General features: G+C 37.0%; 1 protein-coding gene across 3 annotated transcripts in view; it reads right to left on the bottom strand.

Annotated features, from left to right (window-relative positions):
• CCDC87 (coiled-coil domain containing 87) overlaps positions 1-13,499 on the bottom strand; it is a 1,578,580-nt gene that overhangs the window by 898,341 nt on the left and 666,740 nt on the right. The window lies entirely within an intron of this gene.

Below are 13,499 nucleotides of genomic sequence, written 5' to 3'. Positions count from 1 at the left end.
GAATTGCATTCTGGCTGCTCATGTGGTTATCTTTGCATAGTTACTCTGCTATAACATAACCTGAACTATGGTATTTTATGCCAAGCTTTACATAACAATGAAGCAATTCTTGGTTTCTTCTTAACAATGACCTCCCAAGCCTCTGATGTGCCCCAGTACTTTATGTTACTATTGCTTTATGTATCTTATCTTAGCTGCATACTTGTAGTGCATCTCTCATCCTCTCAGCAACAGATTCATGGAGAAAGCTTCCAAATCAACAAATAAATAGTCCCTTGTCAGAACAAACCCAAGACTTCACTGACATTAACCACAAAGCCAAAATTAAAATAACTGTGGTAAGTGTTTTTGTTTTTTATTACAATGCAGAAGTTCATCAGACCAACAGAATTAATGCATATACTTTCTTTTAAATGCAACAAATCAAGGTCCCATTATGAAATCAACCATCCAAATCAACTAAGTGACAAAGTCAAAATGACAACATTTAATTACAAAAAAACTATCAATTAAATAAATAATGCATGAATAAAACTATGTATAAACACATTTGAAGATCTAAATTAAAAAAAAACACCTTCATTTAAGCTTGGAACTTTATCAGCTTCAAAGGTTATTTGCCATCATGCTTCTTTGTATTCGAGCATGCTACAAAGATATCCACCATAACTCATCAATAGCAAAGAAATCTAATTTTTTAGTAATTGTGACATGATAATGTTTTGCTAAAGCATTATTAAGATTGTTGTTTTTAATAGACAGAATGAGCTTGTAAATATGTTCTGCCAGCCTCCTGCTGGTATTACCAACAAAGAAAGCTGGACAGGGCACACAAAGAGCTAAATAGACAACATGTTCAGATTTACAGGTATACCTGCTGTTCACTGCCAGAATTTTGTATAACTATGGAATTAGTGTTGGAAACATAACAACACAATTTACAAATTTGGCACCTATAAGTACCATAAGGTCCATTATTATTAATAACTGAGTAATGATTTACTCTATTTAAAAAAAAACTAATCAAATTAGAACATTTTTTTACAAGTAAAACTGGGAACTATGCCAACTATCTTAGCCAAATATTTGTTACCTAAGACTATATTCCAATTATTGTTAATACTATTTCTTATAGCCATTGCATCTCTACAACTATGTAATGCAAATAAATTCTTAAAAATACAATTTCCACATTCCTAGCTTTACTCTTATAACCCTCAAATAAGATGGGAGAAAATATCTCAGCATGTTTCTGCATAATTTCCTCAGAAATTTCCACATTTCCCACCTCTTACACCATCACTACTTAGTTTACTTCCTCCATACCCAACCAGTCTTTAATTTCATAATCCTTCCTACACTCAAAACCTAACTTAACATGCTACTTCTATACCTCTCATTACCAATCCTAACTCTACTCGCAAACTAACCTCCTATCATGCAAACCTTTCCCAAACTTTTCTATATTCTCCTACCATATGTACTGTTAAACCTTCCCCTCCATCTCACCCCATCTTAATCTTCCCATCTCTCTTCAACCTCACCTTTTACTGCTATCATAAACTCATTTTACTTGACAGCTACCCCTTTTCCTATATATATCCAGGCCTAAACTCCACCACCACATTTTCTCAGTAACACACCCTACCTCATTTCCCAGCAACATACTAGTTGCTGGTGATATACACCCTAATCCAGACCCACCCTCCCCAGCCCATAACCTTACACCCACCAACAGCTCCTCCACCCCTAAATCATCCTACCCCCCACTCCCTCCTCAACCTCCCTCAAATCAAACCTCACAGCACAAACACCTTTCTATCTATGCCCTAAATATATGAAGCCTCGCTAACAAAATCACTGAGCTACATGCTTGGATAGCTCAAACCACCCCTCATATCCTAGCCTTATCTGAAACCTGGCTAAAACCCCACATAACTAACAAAGAAATACTGCCACCTGGTTACAACATCTACCACTGTGATAGACTCAACAAAAAAGGGTGGTGTTGTTGTCATCCTCCATTCCAATAGCCTTAACCTCTCCACCATCACCACACCTACTCCTGGTTTCCACCCAGCTAAACTTAACATCCTCAACTGCCATCTTAACCCCCATAAGACATTTGTCATTGCCTCCATTTATATTCCCCTGGTAATAATATTCCAATCCTAGAATCTATCCTCTCTTGGTTCTCTCACAACATACCCTACGAAACTGTCATCTTAGGCGATGTTAACATAGACTAGACCAAACTTTCCACTAAATCCCCATAGCTCTGTATCAACCTCTGTGGACTCCACCAACTGATAACATCCCCTACCCACCTACACAATAACACCTCTTCCACTTCAACCATTGCCTGGATTCTCACTAACTCACCCAAACTTTACTACAGGCCAGCTACCTTACCAGACTCTGAGTGACCATCTTCCTACTGGCATACTATGACACTCTTCCCAGGCAGACAAACCTCACTCTTACAGAGACTGTCATAAATTACATAACTTTAATACTACTCAATTCAACTCTATCCTCTCTACCATTGACTGGTCCATCCTTAAACAAGTTCCTCTGAATGATGCTGTTCATAAATTTAATAGCATATTCCTAGATATACTCAACTCCCTAGCCCCTACAAGGTGTATTAGAATCAAATCTAACTTTGCCCCCTGGCTTTCTAAAGAAACTAAATCGCTCATGCATAACCGTGACAATACTTGGAAAGCCTGGACTAAGACTAAACAACCTTCCCTATTTCACAGGTACAAAGAACTTTGGAATCTTGTCAAAAGACATGTCTGTAAGGACAAAAAATCATACTAAAACTCTCCCCAAAATAACTGCAAAACCAATCCACAGAAATTCTGGTCCACCTTAAAGAAAATTCTCAATCCCAGGTCCCCTTCAAATCCCTCCCCTTACCCAAACAACAGCCCTCTAGAAACTGCTACCCTTCTCAATAGATATTTCATTGACACTGTCCAGAAACTTACACCCTCAAACTGCAACACAAACTCCACCTGTATCCCTCCCAAGCCACAAAACAGTAAACTTTTCTCCTTCAAACCAGTTCCAATCTCATATATAAAATCACTCCTTCTGAAGCTTAAACCTTGCTCTCCCTCCTCAGACAACCTTCCACCCACTTTCCTCAAATTAGCTGCAGAATCCATAGCCTATCCAGTATCTATCTTAATTAATAGATCTATCCAGAAAGCTACAGTACCAGATATTTGGAAATCCTTCTTCACTATCCCCTTGCATAAAGGGGGGAACTCAACAGACCCATCAAACTTTCGTCCAATTGCCATCCTCTCTCCTCTCTACAAACTTATGAAAAAATGTGTATACTCACAACTCCTAAACTATCTCCTCCAACATAACCTCCTCACTCCCTCCCAACATGGATTCCACCCTAACCACATTACCTCTACAGCCCTCCTGTCATTTACACATACAATAGCTGAATCCTGTGACAAAAACAACCTTTTCCTTGACCTCTCAAAAGCCTTGTGAGTCTCTGTCTCTAACCCTCTTCTTCTGACTAAACTTTCTAACTTCAATCTAGCTCCCTCCACCCTAACCTTCTTCTCTAGTTATCTGTCTGATAGACAGCAATCTGTTTGTTGGCTCTCCTTTTGCTCACCCTACGTCCCAGTAACTACTGGGGTGTCTCAAGGCTCCATCTTGGGACCCATCCTATTCAACATCTTTACAAATGAGCTACATACCTCCTGCAAACAATCTGTACTAGTCCAATATGTTGGCGATTCAACTCTCAGCTGCACTTCAAACAATATCTTTGACCTTCACACACTCACCCAGGACACCTTTCTATCTGTTGAAAAATGGCTAGCTGATAATCTACTGATCCTAAACCCCAAGAAAAACAAACTCCTGTTATTCCTCCCATGGACACTCTCTCACCTAAAATCTACCTTTCTCATCTCATCCTCCAATAACACCACCATACAACCTGACTCCCACACAAAGCTTCTAGGAGCCATCATTGATGGCAAACTTAAATTTAACCTACACAGCCTTCAAAGTATAAAGAAAACTCACCAAAAGCTGGGTATGCTCTACCGAAACCGTAGATTCCTGACCTACGATGCCAGACTGTCCCTGGCTCAGGCTTTTCTTCTCCCCTCCCTTCACTATGGCACCCCAATACTAACTAATATTCAAACCACTACCTTGGCCAAACTCCAACAAACCTACCACAAAAATAGCAAGATTCACCACAAACTCCCCACATAACTCATACCACTGCCTCACACTCAGCTCACTACAATGGCTAGAACTCCCTCAACAACTTCTTCTATCTCAGTTACAAATTATTCACTCTATACTTTATAAACCATCCTCCTGCCCCATCCTGTCCTCCTTGGTATCCATCTACACACCAACTCGCGCACTTCATACTTCTAACCAACAACTCCTTGACATCTACCAACCCCAAAAAACTATTGGTAGACTACTATATAAATCCATCCTATCCCAGGCATGGAATAATCTCCTATCCCAATTGTGCTCCATTACACACCCTATACAATTTATAAAAGAACTCAAACTACACTTTATAAGAACCAAAACTTGTACTTGCCATGACCCTACCTAACTCCAATACTACTCTGCAGTACACATTTCAATACAACTTTACAGCATACGTTTTTACCACTCCAATAATATTACTTTGTACCACAATCTCATACAATCCTCTCAGTATATTATCTCCCACATATATTTCTCTAACATCTCATTACACCTCTAGATATCCCTTCCACCCCTTTCACGAACTTGCTATACACCTTATCACATCAGTTATACAGCAGCTACACAGAAAAAAAAATTGTTTCTGTTTTTCTTTGCAGTACAGAACTTATGTGTACTTGTAGTGTTTGCTAATAACGATTGTTATTAACTGTAAACTAAACTGTTATGTATACTTAAACTGTCTGTAACTGGAGCTTTTCTCCTCGGATCTCCAGTGAAAATGGGCTCCTGGCCCAGTTGGACTATCCTGGTTAACAAATGCCAATAAATAAATAAATAAATTAGTTGGGCCTTAGGATAAGCATGACTTTCAAATAACTTAATTAACATACTAGATTATTCAGAATAGACAATATCATTGTGTATTAGCCAACTTAAACACATAAACTGCCCTCTAACAATATTCCACTTCATAAAAGAGGGATGCATACTGGAGAAATGTAAATAACTATTTACAAATGTAGGTTTGTGAAATAACTGAATGTGGAATTGTTTTTGCACCACATCAATGGTAATCAACAAATCTAAACAATTCACTGTATATAATGATGTTTAATATATCCGTGAGTTAATAAATCTAGTAAAACAATATCAACTTGAATAAACATCTCTAACATAAAATACTTAGGGACTAGCTTATAACTACTGGTGTCTAATAACATCTTGTACATGCATTTACTATAAATATCATTATCCATCAAAGCTATATTTTTGCCTTTATCATCCTTCATAATTCTCAGCTGTTTATTATGAGCCAAGTTAATTAAAGCTTTATATTTGTTATAGGTTAAATTAAACCTCTTAGCTGATTTTTTCTTATCAAATATAGTTTTAAAATCATGACTATGAGCTTCTGAAAATACACTAAGAGTATTATGCAAACAGGGATTATAGATGCTTCATTTTCATAACACAGTCAAATCACCTTCCTTGAACGTGTCCACGTCATGTAAAATAAATTTTAAATTTAATTTTCTGGCATATAAATTAAAGTCATCAATCAACTGTGTATAGTTGACTCACAGAGCAGGAATAAAAGTAAAACCTTTTTCTAAAATGCTACATTTGTCAATGGTTAAGGTAGAAGAATTGAGATTAAAAACTGGACAAGCTGATTCTTTCTCTATTGACCTCCTTTCACCTTCTGACAAACAATGGATCTGCTGACTGCAACAGTCCTTTGATCTGACACATTCGATTCCAAAAAAAAAGGACCATAATCTGATGATTCAGAGGAGGAAAATCAGAGTCAAAATAAGGGTTGATTATCTCAGTTGCAACAGAAGTAGCTGACATGGTTGTGGTACTAACGTTATAAGAAGATTAATTGCACCATTTGGAATTTTTTTATTAATAAAACTAGGTAAGGGATATGCGGAATTTCCAATATAACTTTCCTCATCTCTTTTAAGCTTCTTTTGCTTTCGAGAGATAATGGTTGCTACATGTCTATCAGTTTTAGCTGGAATACTAGGATACAATGTAACCCAATGATAGAAATAATGATGCTGTCTTAAAGCTTTCAAATCAGATACTTTTGAAAACAGCAATACTACTGATTTAGTAAGCTCACAAAATGATTTAGCATTCATTTTCTGAAGTAAAACATGTCTTTAATTGCAATGAATGTCATTATTTGTTCATGAAAATCCAACACAATTTTTTCAAAAAGCATTATGGATGGTAGTATGTCAGAGCAAAAATATAAGCCTAAATTAGGGACATTTGTGCGGTATGCTGATAAGTGATCCGACACTCCTACTTATATGTTCTCCAGTGCAAACAACCCAAATCACGCAGGCATGTACATACTTCATGACACACATGTAGTGAAACAGTACCAGCAGCTTTACCAGTGATACCATACTCCAAAAAGGGTACTCAAACAATTTTACTCTGTCTCTCCATTTGACAATGCATAAAATTCACACCACATTTACAAAGGTCCACCTCTACTCCCCACAAACACACAACAGTCAACTGTGAGGCTTTTCTCACCTCTCTGCAAAACACTGCTGTAATGACTTTGGCAAATGAAAATGACTGATGGATGTTAGCTCAGGACTCCTATCCCTACCTATTGGAAAGTATATCCTCCTGAGATCTCATCATAACATTAATAGGCATGCTGATATCTGTGCCAGTTGAAGTGTAGGTTGCATTGGGAATGCAGCACCATATATCAAAATTTAAAAAGATGGCTTTCACAACTCTAAATAACACTTGGTTTTATTTTTTGGGAAGCTGATATAAATCTACATATATGTGTATATAGCTACCACATTTGACATATGCACCTACACAACAAGAGTGTGTGTGTGTGTGTGTGTGTGTGTGTGTGTGTGTGTGTGTGTGTGTGTGTGTGTGTGTGTGTCTATACACAGACACACACATACATATATATACACACACACACACACACACACATACATATATATATATATATATATATATATATATATATATATATATTTATATATAAATCAAATAAGTGTATATGTTTATGTATACATGATGTACACACACACACACACACACACACACACACACACACACACACACACACACACACACACACACATATATATGCATCATATTGCCTGAACCACCTTGAAGTGTGATATAAATAAAGACACCTCCACCCTTTGTCCCTTTCTGTGCAGTAACTGGTCTAAATGTGTGAACGGCATTATATCCCTGCTAAGTTAGTGTGCGCTCTGTGGCTCTGAACCATGTCTCAGTAACTACACAGACATCTATATCCTTCAGCATTAGAACAGCCTGCAGGGAGTGGAAAGATATTGCCTTCCATTTGTTTTGTGGCATCAGCCTTGTAATAGGTAGAATGCTGCTCACTGCTAGGCTCATACGTGCCTGAAACAAATAGCTGGAGAGCTCCATCATGTCTCTCTTCATATAGTTTAGGGAGGTACGTCTCAGGTCATTTATGCCCACATGGACTATGACTAAATCATTCTGGTGCTTATGGTTCACTGACTTGAATGTATGTATGGTCTGATGGATCCTAGCCCTGATAGGCAACTGACCATGACCTTCTCCTCACGCAGTGTAGTAAGTGGGACATCATTCTGTCTCACAATGGAGTCTCCTATGACCAACATTTTGATTTGTGAGGTTTTCTGCTTTATGTGGTTGAATATCATCGTGGGTGTTACACACGTAATGTGTTTTGGAGTTTGTTGAAGATATTATTAAAATTTCTGTGTCTCAGAAGCTTTTGAAATTTAGGTAGCAAACTTTTAAGAGACTCTGCAATTTTATTTGTTTTAAGCTGAGGACCGGGGAGAAAAGCTCCACAAATAAAAGAACAGAAAATACATATACATAGATGAAAACTGACATATTACAATATACTGTAAATACATAGATTAATACAAATATTACTGCACATATCACATGTATAATAATACACATATACCATCATTAAAACAAGATAAATACAATTTCATGTAGCACTGAAATGTGCTGACATGTTATAAGTGCAACAGCTCATTACTCACTCATAAAGTAAATGTCAGAGTGGAAAAAACTCAAACGATGGATAAGGAGGAGGAGAGGAAGAGAGGGAAGAGTGAGAAAAAGTATCTGTTAGAAGTAATAACTGGGGTAGATATGGGAGGCAGGAAAAATAATGAGTACAAGTAAAAATACAAGGAAGAGAAAGGAAACCAAGGAAAAGGAGAGATAGGATATATATAGGTACTGGAGGAGAAGGAGCTAAAATTTTAACCAGGAGAGCAGCAAGTGCAAAACCAGGAGTCAGACAGGTGTTCTTTTAGTTGTAGCTTATACAAATGAATGTTGTGTATTGCCCTGATTGGTGTATGGATCATATTCCAGATTTTTACTTCACAGTGTAAATATGGACTTTGAATGCAGTTTCTATAAGGCTTATAGATGTCAAGCAGATTTTCGTCAGATCGAAGGTGATGACGTGGGAGGCATTTGCCCCACAGACTCCTTTGCTTAAATATACTAATTGTGCAGTCAGACAACAGTACAGAAAAGAAAAAAACAGTCACCGCTTCCATTCAAACATAAACCACAACAACTCTGACACTGTAGACCTTATAATTTTCAGTCAATCAAGATTCAGTCAAATGTGTTTTCAATGAGATAGTCAGTTTTGTTCAGTCCACATTGATTTAATGATATGTGATTCAGTCGAAAGAACCATTACCATATATGAATGTGTGAGTATGTATTCAAAACTCTTGTGTATTTAACTGTTTGACATTTATTTGTGCATTTGAGATTTACAGATAACACAGCCTATATCTATCTATACACACACACAAATCTATATATATATTTATTTATATATTATATATATATATATATATATATATATATATATATATATATATATATATATTTATATTTATGTATATATTTGGGTCTATATCACGTAATCGAAATTCTGTAAGTTCGAACACCATATGTGCGAACCTATATGTTCAAACTTACAGAATTTTGAAGACATAAAAAAAAAACATAAAACAACAAAAAAGAAAATAAAGGGTTGTAAGCGGGGGGGCAACCCCCCCTGCACCCTCGACCCCCCCCTGCTCTTTAAATATACCAACTCCGAGACCGCACTACAATGCGGCAAAGGGAATTTTCCCTTTATTTCACTGTAGAGCAGTCTCTGAGTTGGTATATTTAAAAAGCAGGGGGTGTGGAGGGTGCAGGGGGGCATACACAAATCCAGGGACGAAGTGATAATCAAGATAGTGTGCAACATCAGAGATCATGGATCCTTAGGTTAAGTCCAAAGGTAGGACAAGTGAAAAGCATATTAACAAAATATTGGAACCTTATGTTGGTGGACCAGAACCTAATTGACATCATAGGAGAGAACCCTAGATTTGTGTATAAGATGAGGAGAAATATTAAAAATTACTTGGAACAACACAATCGAACATCAGCAGTGATGGGCACTAACAAAGCAAACAAGAAGTACACTAAAAAATGTGGGTCTTGCAACCAATATGTATATATTTTAGAAAAAGAAAAAATTAAAATTGAGAATGGGTCAAATATCATAGTGAGATTTAAATATGGCAGTTGTAACACAAAGATGCTTATATACATGGCTATGTGCACCAAATGTGTGTGTTTTTACATAGGAAAAACAGAGAGATGTTTTATAAAACGTATATATGATCACACTTATAGTATCAGAAGGAAGGACACCAACAGTGCTTTGTATAGACATATAGAGAGGGTAGGTGAGACACATGATTTCAGATTTGCTATACTAGAAACCATAACAATGAACCCCAGGGGAGGAGATCTTAAAACCCTTCTGGGGTTCAAGGAAGTGTAGTGGCAACTACTTCTGCATGCGGCCACATTACAGGGCCTTAATGACCATATTTCCAGTAAACCTATTCGGGAGATGAAATTAGGCACAATACCATGGGGTACTTTGCAAAACATTAACAAAAGAAACAGTTAATGTCATTCAGATATTATGTAGTGAGAGAATGTTTACAAAGTTTGGTTATTTTAGGCAATATATGTGAACATTTTAAAGGAAGTGCCAGTATTATATAAATTGTAATATGGCAACCAAAATCATTTGTTTACATATTCGTGCTGTTTTAAGCACATATTGTTTTTAGCAGTGATTCATTTTATCAATACATTAATTACAGTATTAATTTTGTATATATTCATATGGTAATGTGCAATAATTATAAGAGAGGAAATTCAAAGTAGTAATATTTATGTAACTTAGTATATATTGAGTTCCTAGAGTGTTAATATAGAACATATACAAGTGGTTACACTGTTACGATAGTGTAGCAGAATTTGCATTTGTATGTAGCTTTAAAGAAAAAAAGTTTGGCGCCAACTTTTAAATTTAAGCTCCAGCATTTTAAACTATAATGTTCTGAAGAAGCTCACACTGTGGTGGGTGAAAGCGCTTAACGTTTCTTTGTTATTTATGGAATACATTTTTCTATTTTTAAGAAAAGCACGGAGTTCTTTGGTCACTTATTGGTGATATCTTGGCGTTGAAATTCTGGTAATGAGGTTGTGATCTCTGGAGCGTGTGGCGCGGGGGGATTCGGATTTCTTTAGGTGTAGCATTTCAAGTAGGACTGGGTTGGACATGGCTTTGTAAGTCAAGCAGTGATCACCTCTAAGTAGATGATAAGAGACTGATAACAGCTGAAGTTTCTTGAGTCTGTCCATGTAGGACGTGTATTTAAGGCCTAGGATCCTTTTTGTGAGATAATTTTGTGGCCTCTCCAGCTGTTGTAGGTGTCTGGTCAGGTATATGCCAAACGGGGCATTATATTCAATTATTGGTCTAATGAGGGATGAGTAGAGAGGGATGATGACCTCTTTCTTCCTGGATGTGAAACCTTTGGTTATAAGATGTTTATTTTATTTTACATTTGTTTACCGGGATAGTCTGACTGGACACAGGTCTGTTTTTAATGGAGGCCCGGGGAGAAAAGCTCTAAAATACAATACAGTGTAATCCAATATAATACACAAGAGAAATATAACATATATATAAGCATACATTAAAGTAGAGATTAAGAAAATCTAAAAGTAGTCAGTTTGTAAAGTAACTAAGTTAACATTGAAACAGCACTTTTTTTTTTAAACATGAAATAACACTTAAGGCATCAGACTGGTGATAATGTTATAATTGTAAGATATTGCCATTATCATAGAAGATGCATATTAGTTTAGTAAAGTAAATAACAGCAGGTAAACAAACTTTCCAGGAGAAAACTGGTGGCCTTTAGCAGAATCTTTTCAACAGTGTACTGGTATAGATTAACCTGGGGTGTAGCATGAGCAAAGCCTGTTGTTTAAATAGTGGGGTTTCAGGAGTTTTTTAAATTGAGTAGTGGAGTTAGTAGAAGATATTTGGATTGGCAGTGAATTCCAGATCCTGCAATAGTGCAGGCAAAGAGTGATTTACCAGCATCGTTTTTATGTCTGATGACATTTATTAGGTTCTGTTTGCTAGATCTTAAGGCTCTAGTGGTAATGTGGGGCTGAAGTAGCTGCTGGAGTGCTGGGGTTTTATCAGGAAGGTAGTAGAGCTTGTGTGCTGTTGAGAACTGATTTAGTAGTAGTGGTTGAGGTATCTCAAGCCAATTGAGCTGCTTAAGGGATAAACAGTGATGGGACCTATATGAAGCTCCTACGGCAAACTTGGCAACCTTGTTATAACAAGATTCGATTTTGTTTAGATCAGACTGGCGGGGATTAGTCAAGATAGGGAAGGCATAGAGAAGGATGGATAGGAGATGAGTCCTAGCAATAGTGGCTTTGGTATGTATAGTGATAAACTGTTTGTTCCTAGTGAGGAGTCCTAACTTTTTGTTTACTTTCTTAATGGTGTGCTCTATGTGGATGTCAAATTTCAGGTTATTATCAATTTCTACACCTAGCAGTTTAGTGTGTGTGGTTGGTATGATTTGAATGTTATCTTTGGAGTTTATGGTAGAAATATTGTTTAGAAGAGGAGATCTACCATGGCTGAAAATAATTAGTTTTTTTTTTTTTTGGGATTAAGAATTAGTTTGATGTTAGTGAACCATGTTTTGGCTAGAGTAAAGCTATTTTAGGTTAGAGTTTGCAGTTCATTTAAGGTGGGAGCAGCACATATAAGAGTGGTATCATCTTTGTATTGTACTACTGTGGCAGTGAGTGAGGATGTAGCAATCTGATTGGTAAATAGCGAGAAAAATAATGGGCTGGGGATAGACGCTTCAGGGACTCCTATGGATACTAGTAATAGGTGGGACAATTGGTCTTGCCATAGAACTGCCTGCTGACAGCCTGATAGGTAGCTGTTGAACCATGATATAGAGGAGGGGTTTATGTTTTGGGTAGATAGAGTTTCAAGAAGCATACTGTGGTTTGCCATGTCAAAGGCTTTTGATAAGTCTAAGAATATGGAAGATAAGAATAGACCCTTGTTTCTATGGTGGTTAACTATGTTGATAAATGTTAGCAGTGCTGTGGTGATGCTATGGGAAGGTCTAAAGCCATGCTGGGAATTGGAAAGTAGTTTATTTTAAAGAAGGTACTGCATTAGTTGAGAATGAACAACTCTTTCTAATATTTTGAATAAAGAAGATAGAATTGCGATTAGGTGATAATTGGTGAGCTCTAAGGAGTTGCCTCCTTTGTGCAGTGGAATAATATGGGATATTTTCCATGAAGTAGGCACCTTGCATTCTGCTAGTGACCTATTTATGAGCATAGACACTGGATAGGCTATAGCCTCAGCTTATATCTGAAGGAAATCTTCTGGTAGGTTATGAGCTGCTAGTGTGGTCGGTTTGAGTTTCTTAAAGAGTTTAGAAATAACCTTAGTGGGCACAGGGTGCAGGAAAAAGCTGGGGTATTGTTTTGCGTATTGGGGTGGGTTAGGGTAGCTATTGGTATGGGGCTGCTAGTACTATTTTGGGCATTAGCAAGGGTTTGGACTATTTCAGTAAAGTACTTAAGTTGAGTGGGGATGCTATGATGGTTGTTTGGTAGCACAGGGGTTGGAGTAGTGAATTTTCCTGGGTGCAGTACACCATTTATTGTGGCCCAGAATTTTTGCTGGTTGTGAGTATATTTTTCTTGCATGTTTTTATAGTAGTTAGTTTTGTCAAGTTTAATTTGTTTTTTGGCTTTTACGGAGTTCTAGATATTTTTGTCTCAAAGTAGTG

This window comes from Protopterus annectens, chromosome 11.part0, assembly GCF_019279795.1.
Source record: "Protopterus annectens isolate FY-2018-M chromosome 11.part0, PAN1.0, whole genome shotgun sequence".
Taxonomy (NCBI): Eukaryota; Metazoa; Chordata; order Ceratodontiformes; family Protopteridae; genus Protopterus; species Protopterus annectens.
Note: the sequence above shows the minus strand (reverse complement) of the source record. Positions and strands in the feature narration are given on the sequence as shown.